At 40.1% G+C, this 21,243-nt stretch overlaps 1 protein-coding gene across 1 annotated transcript in view; it reads left to right on the forward strand.

Moving 5' to 3' along the window:
- Window positions 1-21,243, forward strand: part of LOC132815034 (uncharacterized) — a 27,445-nt gene continuing 6,202 nt past the window's right edge. The window contains exon 1 of the mRNA XM_060823735.1: window positions 1-307. The gene's annotated coding sequence lies outside the window, so the exon portion shown is untranslated. The remainder of the gene's footprint in view (window positions 308-21,243) is intronic.

Genomic DNA, 21,243 nt, shown 5'->3' on the forward strand with positions numbered 1-21,243 from the left:
TGTCTGCAGATTTGCAATGAAGTATTGCCAAGACTTGGTAAATTCCTCACTGTCTGAGGAAGCAGAATGCTTGCTCTTACTGCTGCATGGCTGAGTTAATCCGCAAAGAGTACTCCCCCTGCGAGAGCCCTTAATGCAAGCTGATAGTTTGGTTTACAGTACTATTCCACTTCTAGTGATCGCAATCAACAGAAAAGCACCAGTCAGGCTGTGGAATAATGAATGCATTCAGTTAAAGCACCAGCTGTCGCAGGAAGCTTTCGTGGTTGACTTCTCAACTTGTTGTCCTTGTTGCATATGTTTCACAGTAAGTTACCTTTTTTATTCTGCTGTGTTCATCCTTCATAGTTTTTTTTTCTCTAGAGTACATTCCATCGTCCGTTTTATTCTCTTGAGAACGATTCCATACTTCAACCAGAACTGGAAGATAGTAAATGAGAGGTAAAAGATGCCACACAAAAGTTAATCAAGTGCAAGGATACCTGGAAGTTTATAAACTAAACTATCTTTTAATAGACTGGCTTAAAAATCAGAAGATTGAAAAGGCAAACTTTTTTATTTTATGGAAATAACTATTGTATAATATCTCCAGCTTCCATTTGGGATCTTAAGCAAGCTACAGAGCTTTATTTCCTCAGTATTAGGAAATTCAGCAACAAGTCAGGAGTCTTGTTTTACTGGTTTGAAGGCAACCGTTTGTTGTTCTAATGTCCAAAAATTGATTTTGTAAAATTCAGTTTTCACTTCATTTTACGCTTATCATTTGGCAGAAGCAAAATGATTAAATAACTAGTATTTTCTTTCCCCTGAGATATGGACATTGCTGGCAGGGCATTCTGTGCACATCCCACATTGTCTTTGAACTGAATGGCATTGCAAGGCCATTCCAGTGGGTATTTTGTCAATTACCCAATTACTGTGGGTCTTGAGTCACATGTAAGCTGGTCATGTAAATACTGCAGATTTCCTTTTGCCAAGGACCATTAATGAGCCAAATGGATTTCAGAACGAGCAATGATTGTTTCACGGTCATGCATTAGTGAACGTCGATTTGCAATGTGATGACGAAAATCCATTGTGAATCTGTCTTTTCAAACTGAAATGTGTATATCTAAGCAAAATCATCAATGAAAAATCTAACAGTTAGCCTGAGCTTGCTTTTATGGTGAACACAGACTTGCCACAGTTTGATTGTAGTCTGTATCTCATTTTGAGGACTATTTCACAAAATATGATTTTTCTTTGCCAGACCTGGATTAGAATAAGTCATAGCAAACCTTGCATTTTCTTGGCTTTCCTAAAGAACATTTGTACAGTAAACTGAATAGTTTGATGCTTAGTGACAAAAACTTTGGAGCTCAGTATGATATGAAAGCCAGAATTTGTGTGCATACAAGAAATGGATTTATAATTGGTAAATCCACCTGGAGCAGGAATGCTGGACAGTTTTGGCTGCTTGTCAATTGGCTAGTATGTTTAACTTTTTTATTCTTTTGTCATTATTATTCTCCTTGCATTGTTGTTAAACAGTGCCAGATAGTAAGCATCTACCTTTTGTAGCGTTGCAGGCTGGATGATGGAATTGAAATCTACAGGCCTTTTTTTTTGAGAGAGGGAGTTGCCACTATTTTGACGCAGTGATAATGTAGTGCATGTTTCCAACTTTTGACGTACATGGCTTAGTTGGAAAAGTTGTAAGTAGTGATGGTGTCCACTGGAAAGATTGGACAAGGGGACTTGGTGTTGTTGATGTGGGGTCTATTATTTTGGGATAGTTATAGATAAAATGAGATTCTTTGGTATTCTGGAAAACAATTGGAATTATCCAATCAAAAACCTCTAAGAGGAAAATGGATGTGTTGGGACAAGTGATAACCAGGTTCAGCAATTTCCAGCAGTGGAGAGAGATAATGGAGGCTCCAGTGTCACAAGACTGGTAGCTGGTCGTAATGGGAATCCAAACGTCTCCCAGATGTGTGCAAGTAGTTGTGGGTTGATTTTAGAGCAAAACATGTTTGAGACATGAAAGATTGAGAACATAGCTAAAGTATTTAAATACTTTGCATTTGTTGTTACCAAGTTAATTAACACTAAATTGCCACCACCTTCACTACAAAATTTATATTTGGAAAGAGCAGAAAATTGAGACAGGATATCTTAATAGGTTGAAAGAAGGGTGTGTAAGGATAAGGCCAACAGCTGCAGGTTTGCAAGTTTTAAGCTAGAAAATCCTGTTAAATCACTAGGGGAAAAAATATTTGTTTTGACAATGACTGAAGTTGATGCAGTTAACATCTTTTTGAAGTCCAAGTAACAGGCTTATCAGTGAAGTTAAGCACAAGTATTAAAACAACAATAGCAGCATAGATATGGAATTGGTTGTGACAGGAAACATCTTGGTTGAATGTTGTCTTTCAGACTGAAGGAACATGTTCAGTGGGATTCCGCAGGGATCAGTACTAAAACAGCTGTCTGTGATCCAAACTATTGACTGAGACTTTGATGCATAGGGTAGTTTTGCAAGGTATGGATGCAACAACTTGCAGGTTTTAAATAAGAGGATAATAACTTTAAGGGTGTAAACCTTTGGGCTGGGTGCAAACATAGTAACCAAATTTTAATGCCATGATTTGAATTGAAAGAGAAGACCTTGTCCAAACAAATTAGAACCAATGTAATCCTGAAGTATTTTAACAACTTTTTTTTTAAATGTACTATAGAAACTCCAAGTCTGGCAGTCTCTCTAAGTCAATATTTCATCGTTTAATGCTAGGTAATATGTCGGCCAGTAACTTAAATGCCAGGTTCCATTGATTTGCTATGTTTTTCTATATTGACCAAGCAAACTTTAAAATATTAATAAAGTGCATCAAGTTGCAGCCATTGAAACATTCATTCAATCTTTACCACCTCGCAAGGCTATTAGTCCTTGTGCTAGCTCTCTGCCAGGAGGGGACAGCTCATCTCTCTAACCTGCCTTTCTTGTGGAGAAGGCAGGTTTGTGAGATGAGCTGTCCTGTTCTGGCAGAGAGCTAGCACAAGGACTAATGGCCTTGCGAGGTGGTAAAAAGATTGAATGAATGTTTCAATGGCTGCGACTTGATGCACTTTATTAATATTTTAAAGTTTGCTTGGTCAATATAGAAAAACATAGCAAATCAATGGAACCTGGCATTTAAGTTAGGTAGACAAACATTGTCTAGCATTAATGATGAAATATTGAAAATGATAGCAGGGGTAGGCTATTTAAGCCCTTAGATTATGTTCTGGGATTTAATGTGATCAAGGTTGATCATCCAAATTCGTCTCCTCTTTCTGTTTTCTCCTGAAAAATCTTGATACTTTCACCCTTAAAAACTATACCTTACACTTTAAGTATTTCATTTTTTTTGGCCTCAACACTTTTTTTTGTGTGACAGGAAATTCCTCAGCCTCCACACTCTCCTCTCCAAACCTTCCAGCCTAAAAACAAACACCATTGGGTGAAAAAATTGCTAACATCAGTCTGTGACCCTAGACTGTGACTATTGATTCTGGATTCACTGGTTTTGCGGACACCTGTCCTGCATTTTTCCTGTGGAGTCTTTTTAAAAAATAGTCTTGGTTTTCAGAGCAAATGTCCGAACCAATCCAGTCTCTCTTCTTTTATCAATCCTTCCATCCCAACAATCAGTCTGACAAATCTTTGTTATAGTCTTTCTGTAGGCAGAACATTGTTTCACTAGTGCCCTATGCAATTACAGTAAGACCCCTCTGCTTCTGTACTTGAACCCACTTACTATGAAACATACATACCATTTTCTACTTTCATTACCTGCTGCAGCAACTGGTATCCAAGAATTTCTAGGTCTTGTTGCCCCCTCTCCTTTCCCAGTTTATTAGCTTTCAGATAAGATGCCTTCCTGATCTGCTACCAAAGTAGAAAATCTTGGATATCCGCATTGTCCTTCATTTGTCCAGAATGACTTGTTCAAATCGCACAATCATCTCTGCATCCTTTTTTTGATTTGCCCTCTTAAAGCGCTTTGTGTTGCCTGCATATAGGAAAATTATATTTTGTTTCTTCATTTAAATGGTTAACATGCATTGTGAAAAGCTAAAGTTCTATCACCAAACACTGAAGGCCCCAACTAGTCTCTTCCTGTCATACAGAAAAAATTTATTCCTATTCTTTCAAGTGCCTTCCAGTTCTTTATCCTTGTCGTGTAGTACCTCAAATCCCATGTGCTTCAATTCTCCATTATCGAAAGCCTCAAGTCCAAGTCAAGTACATCAAATGGCTCCCCTTATCAACTCTAACAGTTACACCCTTGTAATTTTCCAATAGATGTGTTGAGCATTATTTTTCTTTTGTAAATCTGTGACTGTCTGTCAGTTTTCAAAGTGCTCTGCTATTACCATTATAGATTATAACATTTTCCCTACCACTGATATTAAGCTTACTTGTCTATAATTCCCTATTTTCTCTTTTTAAATGTGGGGTTACATTAACTGTGCTCCAATCCACAGGAATTGTTCCAGAATCTGTAGAATATTGATGGATGCCACCAGTGCATCTACTCATTTTAGGCTCACTTTCTGAAGAAATCTAGGAATCAAATTCTCAGCCTTTATAATCACATGTATTTCCACCAGCCCACTCTTCCTTCAGGCCCTCTGCTGTCTAGACCTTGTGCTCCCCAAACTGAGATTTTGTTTGTCCTGACTTTCTTGTTCTGTTCTCCCAAAAGATTTAATTATTTGGTCAGCTATTTCTTAGTTCCCCATGATAAATCTGATGCTTTTTGACTGTAAGGGACCTATTTTGCCTTCAGTCTTTTTATTCCCTCACATACCTACAGAAGCTTATACAATCAGTTTGTTCCCTGTAGCTTTATTTTTTTTTCTTAATTCAATCCCTTTCTCCATACTTTTAAATGTAAATTACTCCCAGTCCTCCGGTCTAGCCAAACAAAAAGCAACAATTTGTCTACCCTGTTATTTGGATCTGAAGTTTGACTGGTTAGCCACAGATGGGTTATCTTCCCTGGTTTTGTTACGTTTAATGTTTTCTTCACTTGAAGAAAATGTGCTGCATGGTAACAATCAACTTTCCTTATCTAGAGTAGTATTGGTTCTTAAAACTTGGGTCAATTTTATCTGTTGGATAAATGATCTATCACCCAGTGAGCCTTGCCATGAAAGCACAGCTAGCAGGAAGAGAGTTGAGTTGACTCTGAGCTATAGGTGAATAGAATGTTACAAGCAGGTGAGCCCCAATTCTGAATATCCATGCGTTAACACATGAAAAGGGGCTACCACTTAATGTGCTAATGCCAGAGTTAGAGCTGTTTGTATCAGACTGAGATCATGGTCCAGAATGTGGTTGGTTGGTCTGTTTGAAAATGAAATAATCCTGATTGAGTTGCTTTGCTGCAATTCTGAGACGAAGAGGGTTGTTTAGCGATTTCTTGATCATATTCAAAACTAAGGTGACAGCTCTTTTCAGAGCATTCCTGACCTATCCTGTGTGAATCGAGAACAGCATATTGGGAACTGTATAGGTATATAGTACCACAATTTTACAAGAAGTGGTTTGCAGGTGATATTATTTTACTTCAAACCCTTGCTAAAATTGCTTTAAAGTACAACTGATTTTGGTTCAAGTATTAGGTTTGTGAAAAATGAAAGTTGACCGAGGGGAGTTCTCGGGAACTACATTATGGGGTCAGATCAGTAAATGTGATTATTTTTGGTTTGTGGTTTCTTTAGGATTCTAACATATTTGTCAATCTCATCAGAACTCTGCATTAATTTGGCTTGGAAACTGTTGGCAACACAACATCTATAACTCCTTTTTAAAATCTTAATTGCAACAAGATTAAATTATTACTTTCCCTTTTCAAACAGTTGTGTGGCTGAATTTTATCATTGTAACAGAATTACATTGTATCTACTCTGTACGAGCAGGTCTTTGGTTTCTTTTAATGAAAGACCAGTTGGATAATGCAGATCTCCCAGCAATTTAAACTCTGGGGCTGTCTCAAATCTTGACTTACAAAAGGATGGCAGAAACATTTTTATTTGAGTTTTTTTTGTGGGTAGGGTCAAGTTTTTTTTTAAGCATGCATTTTGATTTATTGAATAAATGCAAACTTGATGCAAGAGAATTCAGACAGTGTTTTTAGAGTTTGTGCATCTTGCTAAAGTCAAACTTTGTGCTGAGACACCCAAGGCAGTGAACTGTTCTTAAATGAGGCCTGAAAGGAGGAATCTTAACACAAGCCTGAAATTGGTGATTTAAAAAGGAGTATGCTTGATGGAACAGTGACTTTAATCAAATTATTATGTCACAGACAAGACCAGCACTTATTCTCCATACATTTTTCCCTGAGAAGGTACTTTTTCATAGACTGTCTTGCATGGCTATTCAAGACTGTGTTGTGGGTAGAACATGCCCTTAATACAACTGAACAATATTGGTGATAACCATTCTCCAGTTGATGCATTTTCTGGACATTGCCATGACCAGTCAATCTACTTCCTTTTTACCTTCAAGATTATAGCTTGGTGTTAAGTCATTCAAATGCAACAGTTCATCATGACTGACTGAACTTCAAGTTATATCTTCAAGTTGCAATGGAAGTAGATTGACTGGTCAATTGCATCATCTTTCCCAATCCATACTGTGCATTTGGACAAAATAGTCACGTTAGTATTTCTTGGGAGTTGATATTTTCAGATACTTCAAAAAATCTAATTTTAGAGTCAGATGTACAGCACAGAAACAGACCCTTCAGTCCAACCTGTCTATTCCGACCCAATATCTTAACCTAATCTAGTCCCATTTGCCAGCACCTGGCCCATATCCCCCTCAACCCTTCTTATTCATATACCTATCCAAATGCCTTTTAAATGTTGCAATTGTACTAGCCTCCACTACTTCCCATGGCAGCTCATTCCATACATGCACCAACCTCTGCATGACAAAGGTGCTCCTTGGGTCCCTTTTATATCTTCCCCTCTCACCCTAAACCTATGCTGTCTAGTTCTGGACTGCCCCACCCCAGGGAAAAGGCCATTTACCCTATCCATGCCCCATTTATATAAACCTCTTTTAAGATCATCCCTCAGCCTCCGAAGCTCCAGGGAAAACAGCCTCAGCCTATTCTGCTTCCCCTGATAGCTCAGGTTCTCCAACCCTGGCAACATCCTTGTAAAGCTTTTATGAACCCTTTCAAGTTCCATAATCTCTTTCCGATGGGAGGGAGACCAGAATTTTGCGCATTCCAAAAGTGGCCTAACCAATGTCCTGTACAGCTGCCACATGACCTCCCAACTCCTGTACTCAATACTCTGACCAATAAAGGAAAAACATACCAAACACTGCCTTCACTATCTTATTTTCCTGGGACTCTACTTTCAAGGAGCTATGAACCTGCGTGCCAAGATCTCTGTTCACCAACACTCCCCAAGACCTTACCATTAAGTGCATAAGTCTCGCTCTGAGTTGCTTTTCCAAAATGCAGCACCTCATCTAAATTAAACTCTGACTCCTCAATCCATTAGTTCATCTGATCAAGATTCAAAAGCTTCAATCCTGATTTCATTTTTAATCAGGAGTGAAATTTGGATTCTCCAGTTATTGGAGATGGTTATTGGACAGAAGTTGTACACCGACATATTATTCACTACCACTTATCTGCCCAAGTCAGCATGTTGTCGAGGTCAAGCAGCTTTTGGTTACAGACTGCATTTGTTAAATAAGACTGAAGTGGTGGTTAATGTTGTGATCTCTTAAGCAAACCTCCCCATTTCTGTCCTTTTATATAGCCTTGGACATGTTCCTGCAGAATGCCTGGCAGCTGCTATGATTTACCTCCACCTACAGCTATGTCCCTTTGGGCCAGGAACCCCACCTGAGAACTTGATCTGTGTGTCAGGTTGTTGTTGATATCTTGTGCCACTTCGTAGTACAAAATACCTTCACAGTGTATTCAATCACCAGCCAACAGGTGGAAAGTCACTGGTAAATTGAATTTCCTCTAGTCTTTGTAGACAGTGGTGTTCATACTAATCTGGGCTTCATCCTTGTGTGTTGGATGCACTGCACATGCAGTTGTTAATCTCTGTAAATTTGGCCAAAATTCAAACACACCTTTACCAGTAAAGCAATGTAACAGCCAGAATGGGAAATTGTTTGTTTGAAAAATTGAATACTAAAATCTCACCAACCCAGGATTTGCAGTGTGCTCAAATGAGACTTTGCTGCATGGATCAAGTATGTGGATTGTTGACTTTTAAAAGTTTTCACTAACCTTTCTGGTTCCAAGGTTTCTTCTTTGTTGTCTACAGGCAGTGTTGACTTCTCCAGATGACTTCCAGAAAGGGAATGCGTTCTGTTCTAGCACTCTTGCTGTACTTTAGATAAAGTAAACCATATTCTGGAGCTGCTGACAAAACTGCAGTAAAATAGGCTGCATGCAAGAGAAATGAATTTCTCTTAGGCTGATGGTTTTTAACAGTATTGGAACAAACTCTGATCTTTCAATTCGTAAAATTTGAAATTCACAAGCATGCAGGTTTGTTTCCTCCTGTGCATAATCTAGTCTGTTTAAAAAAAACCTTCATAGTCAGTGACTTAGAATTTGAATGGCATTAACAGACCAAGCTGAATTTGTGTACAATAACTCCTTTGTTTCTCAAGTATTGCTCCATCTCCATCTTGGGACAGCAAGGGGAAAAGCAGAGGTTAGAAATAAGTAGTTGAATGAATGATTGATTCTTAATTACCTGAGCTGAAATTAGAATTGGTATTTTGAAAGCAAATTAGATTTCCAAGTGTGTATTTAGGTAAAATTCCTAAGTTGACATAGCCAAACTTTAGGATCCACAGAGACAATTGGATATCCTATTTAGTAAAATAAACTATAACCAGTGTGGTCTGATTATTTATAAACACGATCAAATGTTTGAAATGCTGTGTATCTTCAGATGAGCATGTCGAGTCAACCACTGCTAACATGTTGGTTAGATTGTGCTTGTCCTCATTTCCTGATTTAGTTGACCAAATGATAGCAAGAAAATGACTAGGTGGTCATTTATGGTTTATGGTTATGGTTTATTGCATGATTGTAACTTTTTCACCTTTGGTTGAAATGGACATTGCCATTGAAGAATCCTCCATCTTGTGTCTGTGTTCATTTTAATCAGAGAAATTCTACTTTTTCCCCACCGCAGTCCTTCCGCCATCAAATTCAGTGGAACTTAATGCAATCTCCAGCATTCGACCTTGCAGAAACATTACCATACCATATTCTCAGAACTTACCTGATTGAGGTGTTCAAGATAACAGAAAAGAGGGTAGATAAACTAACTGGTGATTTGAAAACTGGTGGTGAGGGATGCGCAGGGTGGATTGGGGAGGGGGACAGTGAAGGGTGGCATAGTGTGAGAATTAGGGCTAGGCTGTTCAGGAGAGATGAGGAAGAACTTCTACATGAGGTGATGGAAGTTTAAAACTCATTGACAAAAGGCAATGAGTTACCTCGGCTCAGGAACATTTCTGGTTTAAAGTTATCGAGGGATTATGGGCCAAAAGCAGGTATATGGAATTAGGCTACTCGTCGATCATGATCTCTGTCGGAACAGGCTTAAGGAGCTGACATTCCTGATGAAGGGCTTTTGCCTGAAAAGTCAGTGTTTTTTTTCTTGCTTGGATGCTGCCTTGATCTGCTGTGCTTTTCCAGCACTACGCTCTCTTGGCTTTAACGAGCTAACAGCTTATTCTTGTTCCAAGATCAGAAACTGGCTACTTGATGCACTGATTCTGTCCAGGTCCCGAGGAAGAATTTAATCTGTTCAGTTCCCCCTGTTGGATCCTGTAGTCCAAGTTTATTTCTTTTGAACTGCTCATCTGATTTCCTTAAATTTTTTTTGCTTCCATTATCTTCTGGGCAGCAGGTTCCAAGTAAGGAACATTTTAGTGTTCACAATGTTTTTTGTTAAGGAACATCCACATCCCTAGCCATCCCTGTCCATGTTTCACTTGAAATTCTTACTGTGGCCAAGATGTTTGCTTGATTAATGACTGACCGTCCATCCTAAGGTCAAAACTGTGTGAAACAAATTTTTGGAAAAGCTCAGCAGGTCTGGCAGCATCTGGAGAGACATCCGTTTTGGTTTTGGTACTGGTACAAATCAGAAACAAATTTTAAGTTTTAATCATAAAACAACACCCAGCACGCGTATGGAGGGTTTCTTAAAAGACATTTTTTCCGTGACCACAAGGCTTTACCTTCTACCCAAAATCTGAAGATTGAAATTCAGTTTTAAAATTTTTCCTCTGTTCTTGCTCAACTTTAAACATTAACTTGGGTTCTCTCCACAGATGCTGCCAGATGTGCTGAACTTGTCCAGGAAGTTCTGTTTTTGTTTCTGATTTCCAACATCATCAGTTTATTTTTATTCAGAAGTTTGCATGTTCACTGCACAGTGTTCACCACTGCCTGACTGCTTAGCAACAGAAGCAGTCCATGTCTATATGCACTAAATTCTATTCTCCATCCTGACTTGGAACTATTCCTTCGCTATTGCAAGATCAAAATGATGAAACTCATTTACTAATAGTACTCCGTATTAATGCGAAGAGCATGGTGCTGGCTAACAGCACAGCAGATCTGGCAGCATCCAAGGAGCAGGAGAATAAACGTTTTGGGCATAAATCCTTCAGGAATGAGGCACCACACTCTTGACTCTGGTCTGCAGTCCTCACTTTTTTTTTCTCCTGGTATTAAAGCACCCCAACAACATTAGTTGAAGAAAGCAGCTCCATACTTTATCCAGGGCAATTGGAGGATGGTTAAATACTGACCTAGCCAGTGACACCCATCTTCCATGAAGGAATAAAAGAACATCTGTTGTTGGTCGTGCTGCCATCAGCTAATGGGGATAAGTTTCCTTGTTAATTTAAACCTGTTGTGTATGTGGCTATTGTTGGTCCCCTCAATTTTTTTTCTGAGGAGAACAAGCTCAAATTCCAAATTTTTGGCAGCTATTATTTTCCCTAGCCCAGAGCTATTCTGGTAAATCTACTCCTCTCTTCTTTACCCATTTTCTCTGTCCTGCTCCCAAAAATGGCCTTGACTTTGTAATCTGAGGTGACTAGAACTGGAAACAATATTCTATTTGTGGTCTTGCTGCTGTGTTCTGACAGAGGTGAAAATGCTGATCTTGGTTTGGCTGTATACTTCTATATTCACAACACCCAGTAAAGTTAACCTCTTCAAAAACAGTCTCTAGTTATTTCAGTGGTTCCTTCTCAGCTGCTGGGTTTTTAAAATCTTAAATGATAAACTTTTAATATCTTATTAAACATGACTTTAGCAGAGCCAAATTAAACAAGATAAACTAATTACCATCTATGCGTTAAACTGAGTCACACAAGGCAGACAAACACATTTAAGGGATAAATTTAAAAAAAAACAACTGGCCAGCCTCCTTGAATGGTTTCATGATGCATTGTTTCACATGGTTGTAGAATCCTTGGTTGTTTTTGAAGCATCAAACAATATTCCTTTCAGTTTACTCAGGTACAATCAGTAATATTTCTAACTCTGCTGTTTACTCTGGTTGTGGGAAATGAGGCAGGGGAGGTTCAGTTTTCATTGTCACCAGTCAAGGTCCTATTCACAGGAAAAAGCAGTTCAAAATAAACAGCAGCAACTCTGGTTCTGTCCATAGTGATAGAACATGGAAACAGACCCTTTGGGGATAGTGAGGATGGCAGATGCTGAAAAGTTAATTGATAGTGTGGAACTGGAAAATGCACAGCAGGTCAAGCAGCATCAGAGGAGCAAGGCAGTCGATGTTTCAGGTTGGAACCTTTTATCAGGTCCTCATGGGTTCTGACATAAATGTAGACTCCACTGTTCTACTGCTGTTTGACTTGCTGTGCTTTTTCTAGCTCCACACTTTAGTGGAACCAAGCCTTTTGTTCAAATGGTTCATGCTGACCATGTTCCCAATCTAAACTAGTCCCAATGTCTTTCAAATGTAACGTCGTGATCACCACTTCTCTGGCTGTTTGTTCCACACACAAACCATCTATATTTTTATTTATTAAAAAAGTTGTCCCTCAGTCTCTTTTTAAATCTTTCTCTTCTCGCTTTTTAAACAAAACATATGGCCCCAGTTTTGAATTTCCCCACCTTGAAAGATGCAATGTTTTTTTGTGAGGCCTCATTTTACCATTCAATGTCTGCCGCCACCTTGAACGTAAGGCCTGTTTCAGACTGGCTGGAACTAGTTCCCAGATACTGACCTTGTTTGTAGTCCAGTTCAGCTATCTGTTCTAACAATCTTCTTCTTCCTGGGGTTGCTGTGTCTGTTCAAGCTTTTTTTATCCAGAATCCATGTGGAATTAGCATCCAGACCATGCCTCAAACAAAAGCTTGTTTGGTTTGTTTTCCTTTTACCACAAGCTCTTATAGAATTTCACCAGTCGTTTTCAGCTCAATTTCAAGTTCACAGCTCCCAAACCAAAATTTCTTGAAAGAAAAAGAATGAAAATAATGAAAAATGAGCAAGGGTTTTAACATTCTGAATTTTGGAGTTCAGAGTTCTGTTGGTAGATCCCATTTTTCACTCCCTCAATGTGTTTTTTCAACCTTTTTTCAAGATGCATTGTTTCAAGTTTCCCTTGTAGAGGTTACATGTAGGTAAAAACAATGGTTTCCAGTATCTGCAGTCAGTCTAGATTAGAGTGGTGCTGGAAAAGCACAGCTGCTGCTCAAATGCTGCCTGAACTGCTGTGCTTTTCCAGCACCACTCTAATCTAGACACAGGTTACATGTAAACTTACTTTTTCTGTTGCATCACCCTCAAATGCAGCAACTCAGTTCTGTATAAAATTCTTTTCCACTTGTTGGCTCACTTTGCCCGTCTATCTGTCACTTGGAAACCAATTCAATTCTCGCTGTTCATCTGATGTTTGGTATTATCTGCCAAAAATGTGAGCTGAGCACTGACCCTTGCTGGCAATGCCATTTACTTTTATTTATTTTCAACTATTTGAGACTTGCCTCAAAGCCTTTGTTTTTAACGTAATTGGATACTGAGCCTCAATTGTTTTGCCAAAAATGCTTTCATGTGGAGATAACATCTGCAAATTCTCTTAAATTTGAAGAAAGTTTTGAGGTAACAAATATTTAACTTAGGTTAGTCAAACATGGTCTTTCTTGTACAAATTAATGCTAGTTCTTCAACATTAAGTTATTGATCTGACTTTTTTTTAAAAAACTTCATCTACCATTTGACGTTTAACTGACTTATAAGTGGGACTGTCCTCACTTACAGAATATGAAATAAATTCTGTTCGGATCAATCTTTTTTTATTAGACATATGCAGTTGGTCTTTTTTTTCCTTTCAAACTGCTGCTAGAAACCAATAATTGGACTTGGGGCAGAGGATATTCTCCTCATTTTACGGTGGGGAAAATGATTTGCAAACTTAATCTTCGACAGTTTGGTAGTTTCAGCTTGTGAAATGAGTGTTTCAGCTAGAAATAAACTGTACAAATCTTGGCTGAAATACTTCAATGCTGTGCATCTTTGAGCACATCATTTCTGTTCAATATGATCCCTTGTACAATGTGCTGTTCCAATATTGGGAGCCTTTGCTTGGCTTAAGTGTTCAATTTGGCGTGAGGTTTGGGAATTTTTGGAGATGGATTGGAGTGCTATGATGGATGAGACTTAACTGATCACAGGCATTGTCAGGGCATGATGGCGGTCATCAGGTTTTAACTGGAGAAATTTCAAGGACTTGGATCACTTCCCAAAGAAAAATCACTGCAACCTGAGTGGCACAGAAGAGGTCCATTAACCGTGGAGCTCAGCTACCAATCTTCAAATGTTTAGTTTTGAGGAAACAGTCAAGGGTGGGTGGCACCTGAGGGGATGGGGTTCTGTTGTGGACCAGGCCAGACCCTCTGTACACTTTTTTTAACAAGGTAGCCCAGATCTCAACTTGGGCAGATGTGAAGTGGATATTCTCAGAGTGATGCAGCTGGTCAAATCAATCCGCTTTAAACAAAACAAAATTCATTTAAATACTATGGATGAAACACTAATAAAAGAAAACCGAATTTAGAACATTTACTTGATAACCCAACCAACATGATATCACAACTTAATGAAGATAGTGTTCCATATCCATGATGCCCCATAAAGCCACTCCTTGGTTAGTGGTAAATTCAAACAGGTTCTTACAGGCAGAGTTTTCAGAGTGTAAGTTCAGGCAAAACCTCTGAAGCATGGAACCACTTTACTGTGGCTGCTTCTCTTGGTCCCCAGCAGTTTCTGACTGTTGGCTAAAACAAGCCAAACTAGGAAGACAAACCTGAATTGGGAGAACTGGCCACTCTCCTGTCATTGTTCAATGTAACCATTTTCAGATAAATCAGAACCTCTGTCTTTACAACCCATCTTGGGGGGAGAAACCAAGGACAACACAACCTTGTTAAAGGGGAAGCATTGTCAAAGTACAAGATAGCAAAGTTGAAGTAGTGAAAGTAAGGTCTGAATGAGTTTTTTGGCTAAAATCACTGAATAGTTCTGAAGGAATGATGAAAATTATCAGTTTAGCTTGGAGGGTCTCAAATGATGTAAAATTAGAAGTGAGAGTTGGGTGAGTGACTAAACAGTAAGCCTGAATGATTGAGACCCCTCATTACCATTGAGGCAATAACAATGAACTGAAAAGAGCCATTTTCCTTAATGGAGGAAATAGTGCTGACCATGAAAGTGTTTTGAGTGTTCTGTATTGATTGAATCAAGCAGTTGGATTGGAAGCAAAAGTCACAATCCATTATCTAAGGATCAAAAATTTATCAGGTTGTATGTACAGGAGATGCAGAGTTATAGGGGAATATTTGGCAGAATGGTTCCTGGATCTTGGGATGCATTATCTGCTATTGGGAGGCCTTGGTTCAAGCCCAGTTGCTTCAGAGGTGTGTCAGAAGATGACTGAGCAGGTTTTGTTTTATGTTGTAGCTTTTTTTGGCATGAGGTGGACTATGGAGAAATAATTGTATGGAATCGGTTTTCTTAAATTGGCACAGAGAATTATTGAAATAAATGTGGCAGTCAGTGGCAATTTCTCTACAGTTAAAATCTTGTGCTATACATCTCTTTGACTGGATGATTTGAACGTTTGTCTGACTGCACAGGCTGTCACTTAGTAGCTCAGAATTTGAATTTGCAGAAGCTGTTTGTCTACCACTCCTCAGAACTGGGGCAAAAACAGTCCGATGTCAAGTGCAGAAAAAGACCCTTGAGCCAATTGCTTGTAGTCAAAACCAAGCACCTACCTATTGCAATCCCATCTTAGAAAGCTTTGGGCCAAATGCTCAAAGCTTCAGCTTATGAGTGCACAACTAAAACTTCTGTTTTTTTTTCTTGCATCTTTGCAAGCAGTGAATTCCAAATTCCACTGCCTGGGTGAGAAGTTCTTTCCTGTTCTCTTTTCACATCACATCACCCATACATTTAAAGCAAGGGCAGAAGATTTATGATGCTCTGCCCTCTCCCTGTTAATCCTTCCAGCTAGGGGAAAGGTTTCTTCCTGTCTATCCTGTCTGTGCCTCATTAATTTTAAATAACCTCAATCTCCTCACCCTGCCTCACTCTAATCTTCTCTGCTCCAAGGAAAGCTCATCATCTCTCTCATTCCTCTTCCCCTGCCCCGTCCACCCCCTCTCAAACAAGTGCCTCTCCTCTGCACCCCCTCCACTCTGAAATGTAATCGCATCTCCTTCTCTCCTTTCTTCTCCCCCCCCCCCCCCCCCCCCCCCCCCCCCCCCCCCCCCCCCCAAACAGTATAATGTTGATTCCAGAATTACATGCAGTATGTTTGTGGCCTAACTAACAATTGATACAGTTCCAACCTCCTGCTCTTGATCACTTTTTGCCTCTGCCATCAATGGCAAACATTCAATATGCTGTTTTAACCTCTTTATTAATCCATCCTGCAACTTTGAGATGTGTGAACATGCACTCCAATGTCCTTCTGATAGCCGGTGCTTCCCCGGATCCTACAAATGATGTATTCTGTTGTTTGTCCTACTCAAGTGCATCACCTCACTTGTCCTGGTTGAATTCAGTGTGCCACTGATTTGGCCCATCTGAGCAACTTGTAAATATCTTGTAAACCAAAACGACCCTCATTGTTAACCATTGCAATAATTTCCATCTCACTGGAAAGTCCACTTTATCAGTACCACAAACTTCATAGGCCCTAGCACTGACCCATGTGGTATGGCTGTAACAATGCTGTATATGATACCTCACTTCTCAGAACCTTGTTTTGAGGTGCTCACTTAATGGAAAATCATTTCTAAATTCGGAAAGTTTGCAAGCATACTTTTTTTGACCACCTCCAATATTCTGCTAAATTTTAGCCATTGGGAGTACTTAGTCATCAACTTCATAATAAATTGCAGCTGATCTAAAATTAGAGTGCAAGGCAGTTGTTTGTAGCCACTTAACTGAAATTTTACCACTCAAATTCAAACTAAGTGAATTAAGTGCAGATGCATAGTTGGCTTGATCACAATTGCTGTTTAAATTTTCATGTACACAGTTTTTAAAAGGGAAGATTGGTTAAACTGACTATTCAAGCTGTCCGGTTTGACTATTCAACAATACTCTTGTTCTCCAGACATTTTAATGGGCTGGGTCTTTATACTGGAAGTAGTTTCAAGTGAGTATTTAATGGCTGTTACAGGTGACATAGCAGAACTACAGTAAGTCAACCAGTTCATGTGAGGGTGCAGTTGCTTTTCTCCAGACATTCCTGCTTTTCTGACACGCGTTTCTTTTGAGGGAGTGTTCCTATGGCAACTGATTACAATAGTAAGTGACCTATTTCTGGTATATTGGTTTGGTTATCCTGTGGAACTGATGGTCATTCTGTAACCGAAGTAGGTAGTGAGATTGCATCTTGCTGATTGGTGCTCTGACAGTAGTTCCTCCACGTGTGTCGGATTTAGTCATGTGATGTGAGCTGATGTCAAGTATTTTGAATATTTGCATACTAGTTGTCTCTAAGCTGAGCTCTTGGATGAAACTGCCAAGTCATTCTAAGTTTTTGGTCATCTTGTTATTATGTTACAATTTTTTGCTTGGGTAGTTTTCTTAATATTGAATTTGTAGTTTGGGTGCATTGTGACATGAGTCTTTGGACTGGAATACTTGCATTCAGTCAATATAGTTTTTCATTGAATGTTCAGATTATCTAATTCTGCTGGACTTGAAATATTTGACCCCTTTTGCAATTTTCACTGGCTCAGCTTTTTACATTTGTGGAGTTTTGTGGCGATTGAATTTCAGTGTCTCAGTGACTAGAATATCATTTTCTGAATTGTTTTCAATGCATAGTGGAATTTTAAAAACTGAACTGTTCAGAGATATTACACACCTCCTGGAACTGGTGGGACTTGCACAAAACAAACCTCCAGAAGTTTTAAGAAACCCAAGTCTTTATTTTGTTGAAGTAACTTAAAAACTGCATGAACTCATAAAACTCCGTTATCTCACCTTTTTAGATTTGAATCAATCTAAACATCATAGCATAGAAAGAGAACACATGGGGCTAACACCTTCACCATATTCTGGATTAGTGGAGCCGGATTGCCCGAAACGTCGTTTTCGCTGCACTTTGGATGCTGCCTGAACTGTTGTGCTCTTCCAGCACCACTAATCTAGAATCTGGTTTCCAGCATCTGCTGTCATTGTTTTTACCTTCAACATATTGCCTAGCTATCGCCCATGGTTAACAGCTAACCTGAGAATGTAACTTTTTTTTAAAAAAAAAAGGTTTTGTGATTTACACATGAAAGAAGTGAAACTATCATGGTATTCAAACAGATGAAAGACACAACAATCAATTTTTCAATATATAATTTCAGTTACATCACACTGTTAATTTTTGCTATCAATTTTGTTAGGATTGAGCTCTCCACTATCACCTGATGAAGGAGCGTCACTCCAAAAGCTAGTGTGCTTCCAATTAAACCTGTTGGACTATAACCTGGTTATGTGATTTTTTTAACTTTGTACACCCCAATCCAACACCAGCATCTCCAAATCATTAGTTTTAACGAGCCCTCCCTCTGCTTATATTCCATTCCATTGGAAATGGCTGCCATTCCATTTGCCTGCCTTATTTCCAGTCAACCTTGTCAGCTTTGTGTGACTCATGCATGAGAAACTCCAAGTATGCAGCTTTCTGTAGTCTCTCTCTTTCCCAATAATATTCAGATTTTCTTGTCCAAGTACCTAACTCTCATTGTATTCCATCTGGCATATTTTTGCCCACTCTCCAAATATCTGTATATTCCTCTGTGCACTCATCATTCCTCACTGCTTGCCTTCCCACTAATTTTTGTCATACACAAACTACAACCACAGTTCATTACAGTATTTGACAAGCTACCTATGGATTTTTCGGGATGAAACAAGCAGAATAGATGAGGGTGACCCAGTGGATATGTATTTGGATTTTGTGAAAACTGGTCATAAAGTTCCAGTTAAGAGGTTGTGTAAGCTCAAAACACTTGGAATTGATGGTAATGTACTGGTATAGATATAAGAATTGGTTGGCAGACAGGAACATGCAAGGTGAAATGAGTCACTTTCAGAATGGAAAGTGGTGAATTGCTCAATATTTCCAAGTTTGCTGGCAATATAGGAGTAGTTATCCTCATAACTCTTCCAACATCACTTGGTGTCCACTTTGCCCATTCCTGATATGCTGTTGAAGGTAGTGGTGAGCTGCTGCGTTGAACCTCTAAACTCCATTGTCTGTTAATACACAGACAAACCATTAGGCAGGGAGGTCCAGGCTTTTGACTTGGTAACATGAAATGTTGTAATACTCCAGAATCAGGATGGTGAGTGACGTGGGAGGGAACTTGCAGGTTTAATATTCCCATTTGTTTTCAGTCCTTGAACTTGGCACCTTCCAAAGAACAACAAGGGTCCTTGAGTTTCTGGTACTCCTGCTACAGAGCCAGTGGTGGAGGAATTCAATGTTTTGTGGATACTGTTCTAATTAAGCGAGTGTTGCTGACCCAGATGGTGTTGAGCTTCAGTGTGCTGTGCTCCAAGTGAGAGAGTATTCCATTGCACTCTTGACCAGGGCCTTCTAGATGGTGAACAGGATTTGGAGACTTGGGAAGTGAGTTCCTTGATGTAGGATTGCTAGCCTCTGACCTGCTCTTGTGATCAATGGATTTCAATGGTTAGATCATTTTCAGCTTCTGGTGAATGGTCAGGATATTGATGGGGAAGGGAGCTTTGATTGCAGTGCCATTGACCATTAAGGGGCAATATTTCGATTCTTTCGCTGGAGATGGTCATTTGCTTGGTACTTGTGTTCCACAAAGCTGAATGTTGTCCAGGTCTTCTGCATTTGGACTGCTTAGGTATCGGATGAATTGCAAATTGTGCTGAACATGGGACAGTCATCAGCAAACATTGCCACTTCTGGCCCTTTTTAAAATGGAGGGAAGGTCATGAAAACAGCTGAAGATAGTTACAAGTTCGAAATGACCAATATCCAACAACCGCACCAACAAACATCTAAATTTGTGCCAAATAGACTTGAATCAGTGGGAAGTCTTCCCTTGTGATTTCCCCTTGCAATTTTGCAGTTAGACCATTCCTTTCTTCCCAGTGCACATATTTCCTTTCTTTTAAGTGAAGTCCTGCACAGCATTTATCATGGGCATGGGTCTGTTTCTATTTGCTGAAAACAAATTCTCATTTGGCCCCTCCTGTGTCTCTATGATATAAAACCATGTAATTTTCCAGCTGATGGCCAATCACAGCTTTTGAACATTAGTTGCTTTGAGAGCAAATTTTATCTTTTAGCACCTCGTGATTAGTGAACTTGGAGCAAAAGCAGTCTAAATTAGTGGTGCTGGAAAAGCACAGCAGGTTAGGCAGCATCCGAGGAGCAGAAAAATCTGTTTCTGGCAAAAGCCCTTAATAATGAAGGCAGCGAGCCTCCAGGGTGGAGAGAGAAATGGGAGGGGGGGAACTGGGGAGAAGGTAGCAAAGAGTACAATGGGTGGATGGGGGTGGGGATGAAGGTGATAAGACAGAGGAGAGTGGAGCAGACAGGTGGGAAGGGAGATTAACAGGACAGGTCATGAGGATGATGCTGAGCTGGAAGATTGGAACTGGGGTAAGGTGGGGTGGGGGTGAGGGGAAATGAGGAAACTGGTGAAGTCCACCTCGATGCCCTGAGGTTGAAGTGTTCTGAGGAGGAAATGTGTTCTTCCACCAGGTGTCGGGTGGTGAGGGAGCGGTGGTGGAGGCCCAGGACCTGCATGTCCTCAGCGGAGTGGGGAGTTGAAATGTTGGGCATGGGGCGGTGGGGTCAATTTGGTGCAGGTGTCCGAGAGATGTTCCCTAAAGTGCTCTGCGAGAAGGCGTCCTGTCTCCTCAATGTAGAGGAGACTGCATCATGAGCAACGGATACAATAAATGACATTTGGATGTGGAAGCTGCTTTCGGGCCTTGGATAGAGGTGAAGGGGGAGGAATGGGTGCAGGTTTTGCAATTCCTGTAGTGGCAGGGGAAGGTGCCTGGAGGGGAGGGTGGGTTGTTGGGGGGCACGGACCTGACCAGGTAGTCATGGAGGGAACGGTCTTTGCGGGAAATGGAAATGGGTGGAGAGGGAAATATATCCCTAATAGTGGGGTCTGTTTAGAGGTGGTGGAAATGTCAGTGGATGATGCTGTTTATGCGAAGGTTGGTAGGGTGGAAGGTGAGATTTGGGGGATTCTGTCCTTATTACTGTTGGAGGTGTGGAACGTGGATGAGATGCTTTGGAGGGTATCTTCAACAACATGGGAAGGGAAATTGTGGTCTTTAACAAAGGAGGCCATCTGGTGTGTTCTGTGATGGAACTGGTCCTCCTGGGAGCAGATATGACGGAGGTGGAGGAATTGGGAATACGGGATAGCATTTTTGCAGGAGGTAGGTAACTATGGTAGTCAGTGGGTTTGTGTAAAAGAAAAAAAACGATCAGTGGAGATGGGGAGGGAGGTGTCAGCAATGGTGCAGGTGAATTTAAGGTCAGGGTGGAATGTGTTGAAGTTGTTAAACTGCTCCACCTCCTCGCGGGAGCACGAAGTGGCGCCGATGCAGTCATCAGTGTGGCGGAGGAAGAGGTGGGGAGTGGTGCCAGTGTAA

Source organism: Hemiscyllium ocellatum, chromosome 1 (assembly GCF_020745735.1).
Source record: "Hemiscyllium ocellatum isolate sHemOce1 chromosome 1, sHemOce1.pat.X.cur, whole genome shotgun sequence".
Taxonomy (NCBI): Eukaryota; Metazoa; Chordata; class Chondrichthyes; order Orectolobiformes; family Hemiscylliidae; genus Hemiscyllium; species Hemiscyllium ocellatum.